The sequence below is a fragment of the Rattus norvegicus genome, chromosome 3 (genome assembly GCF_036323735.1).
Source record: "Rattus norvegicus strain BN/NHsdMcwi chromosome 3, GRCr8, whole genome shotgun sequence".
Lineage (NCBI taxonomy): Eukaryota > Metazoa > Chordata > Mammalia > Rodentia > Muridae > Rattus > Rattus norvegicus.
The window spans coordinates 44,942,757-44,947,359 of record NC_086021.1 but is presented as its reverse complement, the minus strand read 5'-3'; positions in this window follow the sequence as shown (position 1 = coordinate 44,947,359).

The following is a 4,603-nucleotide window of genomic DNA, read 5'->3' as shown; positions in this document are numbered from 1 at the left end:
TGGGGATAATTATTATAGACTCATGAGTAAAACAAAAGTTTAGAAAGCAATAAGTAAAAAGGCTAAATAATGAAGCTACATTTAAAAACAATAGTAGGTAATAAGGGAATTTGTGGAAAGTGCTAAGCTACTTCCGAATTAGATCATGAAAGACTGACATTTCCATTATCTTGGACATCAAGTAATTTTTACCTAAGAAGAGGATGCCATAAACAAACTACAGAAGCCAGAATATGGAAGAGAAATATGGGAACCTTTGTAAAGCAGTGCATCTAGTATGTCAGAAAATGCAAAAGAAAATTAGCAAAGGGCATTTGAAAACTGTTAGTAAATGGTAAATATGTTATACCTTGGAGCTCAGATTATTCACATAGACAGCAGTGATATGAACAAAGGAAAGAGTACAACATTATCTCATTTGTGTTTTATAATGAATGGCATCATGTATGTAAATGAGGGAATCAGCGTGACATAGACTATGTAAAAACATAGTTTACATTATGGAAGGTAGGATAGTGTTAAAGGCATACTAATTCCAAAAATCCCATTCTCCTCTTTCCACTATAGAATTAAGACTCCCTGATTGTCTAATTCTACTAGACACTCCTACTTTTAGGCTGTATGGCTCTGGGAGACTTGTTTATACAGATCAGCTTTTTATCATCTGTAATATAATTAAAACCTATATTTTTCCACAAAATGCAATTTCATTAAAGTAATTAAATTGTAAATATTGGAATATATATATAAAACTGTGGTTTTATTAAAAAATATTTCCCTATTAATAAAAAATCTAGGAGGACAATTATACAATTCTCTTGTATTCTTTTAAGCCTAATAAATCTGGGGATTTAGCAAGATGTCCAAGTTTTTGGTCAGTGTCAATGGAAGCACTCATGAAAAGTTCAGAAAGTGCCATGAGCTAGATTGAGATAGAATAAGAACAATAGCTAGTGAGAAATGAAGGCAACCAGAGAGAAACACAGGAAAAAATATGCTGGACTCTATTGATTACTCAAGGCAGCTATTTTTTAAATAAATAAGCTTATATTCAGTTGCAAACTGAAAGTGTCCACTATTACCTACTTCAGAATCCATCTTTGCTATTGATACAAAGCCAGTAATGAGTATAGCATAACTGTAAGGTCTAGAACTTTAGTATCTGGCAGGACTCCTAGGAAGAATATTCCACTCTAATTAGGTCCCTGGTAGGGAAATAAATGGTCGTTCTGTCTGAGGTGCTTATTATCATTTCCAATACATCTATTACCATCGATGAGTGTTATCATCCAACAAAATTTATCCCTTTCTAATGCAGAATGAGTATCTACTGCGTGTATGAAATAAAAAATAGATATTAATTTTCTACCCACAAAATGCAGGCATAATCCACAGCATCTATCATGTTGTTTTGTGCTTGTGTTTGTGTGTACCCTTAAACTACAATGTTGTTAAGAGAAAAGTGCATGGTATGTTTATTTTTTGAAATCCCGTGACATCACATAGTGAACACTAACATAGTGAACACTATACTGCATGTACTCAGTAGTGGTTCAAGCCAATAAAATCACACTAGATCTAGCCCACTTCCATGGCCTTTGATCCTCAACAGCTTTTAGAAGCCACTGCTTTATAGCCTTTCCAGTGTCTATTATTACCCATATTCCTTCTTCCCATTCTGAAGTGCTAGCTTTTCTTTATGTTGCTCTAACTCTTCACATGAAATTACATAAAAGTCAGACTTCATTGATCATGATGTTAAATTTCTGTTAAAATGTATAACGTCAAAAATTGTATAACCTCTAGATCAAATATGCTATGTAACTTGCTGTTCTCAAAATTGAAATGGTCTTGTAGACAAAAACAGTTGTCTTTTGGGACTCCTCCTTTAACTACATCGCTTCTTGAAAGGTTAACCCAAATGTTAATGACTTAAGACACTACTTGTCTCACAGTTTCTGTGCTTTTAGAATCAGGGTACTTTCTTCACTCCTAATCCTAAGTGTGCTTGCAGATAATCTTTGAGGTACTGTCAGAAATGGCAATCATTCAAGACTCTCCTGCAAAATTGGGCACCTGTTTAGTACCAGGATTCAGCACTGTGTGTATTGATGGAACATGAAGATATCAGTTCCTCATTGCCTGGTTCAAAAACCATGCACAAAGAGCAGAAAACTTTCTAAGACATGAAATAAGAAGGGAGAGAAAGAATGTGTATAAGTACAATCAAAGTCATGGTCTTTTTTCTTCATATCAGACTTAACAGCCCTTGTACAATATTTTGTTCAGTTCTTGCTAAAGGGACGTGGGTTATATAGTATACATATGCTAAGACTTAGACTCACTTAGGATCTAGCATATTCAACAAACTGCCTGAGTACTCTTTCATCATTTTTATGACAATGTATTTTTTCACTAAGCCACAATCATTTTTCACAATAGCAAACTCTGTTACACTAAGCCTGTAACAAATGTCTTCTTTTCTGCTCTGTTCAGTACTTATGTTATTAGACAGCTCACCTTTATTCTCTTTATTATCTTCTGTATGCACAGTACCCTGTAATTTCTTTACTATTTAATGTTTATTTAAATACCTAGCATGTACCTAAAACTGTACTGGTATTTACAATTTATGAGCTGAATATGTCCACAAGGCCAAATTTAATCTCTATCTATTTCTTTGTAAATTAACTTATATTCATTTTATTTTAGAAACAATATTATAGGCCTTAATCATATAATAATAATTTTATAAAATTAATCATTTGTGTAGTGTATATTTTAGGAATCATGGTGCTCAGTATGCATTTGTTGGAATTTTTAAGAACATGTCAGAATAAAATAGCTTTATTAAAAATGCATTATTACTACTAATTTTGTTTTTCCTATTAATTTTTTGTTTCTATAATACAACTGGCTGCAATGATTTAGATTACTATTTATAATAATGGGTGAAGCTAGACATTTATAGTAGCCGCATAAAAATCAACTAGATTACTATATAGCAACAACAAATGCATTTCCTCTCCTTCATTACTCCTGATAGATTGTGTTAAATACAAGCGTGTGTTACTGTAGTTCACATTAAATATAATGGTGTATTCCTTGTGAAATTGTATTTTTATTTTACTATCACAGACATTACAGATTAATTTTATGACTACTGATCACAGAGCAATAGATGAAAAACAATTGTTTTAATATAGACCAAAATGGTTCCTGAGGCTCCTCCATAGCTATCAGCATGTGCTCTGCTTCTTAGCCTAGGAAACTTGGCATAGTTTGTCCTAGTTAATGGAAGAAGCAAAGGGCTATCAATCAGAATTACACAGAATTTATAATTTTCACATTATAAATCAAAAATGGATTTCAATTGTAAAATTAAAAATAACTTAAAATGGACTATCTTAGATAGATACTATCCCCTGTCCTCTAGAGGAGACAAAATTGCTCCTTTATTTTACTGTGGGTAAGAGACTGCAAGAAGATTTTTTAAAATGTTTGAAGACAGCATTGGCTGCTACAGCTAGAGGTTATTGCCATCTAGATTGAATGTTTATTGTATTATGAGATAGCTATACGTCTATAGACTTGAAAGCAAAGTAGTACAATTTGAATATGAAATGCCACCCACAGGCTCCTATGTTTTATCATTTAGTTCCCCAATTGTGGCACTGTTTCAGGACATTGTGGAAGCTTTAAAAGTAGTCATAGTTAGCTAGTGAATCATGAATTATGATCGTACCCACGATTGAGGCCAGAGTCTGTGTGTTTCAAGAGATGTTTGACAAACCACACCTTGAGCTCTCTGCAATGACAAGAGCTCCTTATAACATGTCTCCACCACCAGGAAAGTACAAAGTGAAATAAACCCATAGCCCTCTCCCATCCAGTTTCTTCTTCTTATGTATTTGTTCCAAAGATAATAAACATGATTAATATATAGGTAAAGAACAAGAATGTTGTTAATGCTCCTCCAGTCAAGTGCACAGAACAGGCCAAAATACCAGAAGGGTCAAGAGTTTCAAGATAGGAAACATTGAAAAGTAAGTAGACACAGAAAGAATAGAAAACAGCAATTAGAAGCTATTACTCTTAAACTAGACTAGTTAGGAAAATAGCCAGGAAAGAATAAGTATCCTGACAAGAGAAGGCCAAATTCTATAACACCCTTGAGCTATTTCCAGTTATAGTTCAAGGAAGAGGGCCCAACATATGTGACAAAGGTTAAAGAAAAAGACACGCAGACAAGAGGCATGCTTGATTCTGTACAGTACTAAAGGTGACATAAAAAGGTACATGCTTGCTCGAAAATGAAGGGATTGTAGAGGCTAGATTACAATATGAGCTGACAGGCCAGACTACAAAGAATCAACATGAATTAGGTACTTACTGCCCAGATGAGTGCATAAGTTCTGACACCACATGGTGAGATTAAAAATATCAAGCCATCAAGATTCGTACCCAAGTCCACCCAAAGGCACAGGCAGTCAAGAAGATTTACGTAACTTAATTATGAGGATTCGATGCTATGGACAAGATTATATCCCTTTTAAAATGTCTGTGACCTAAAAGGACTTTAATGCCCTTCCAACCCTTTTAC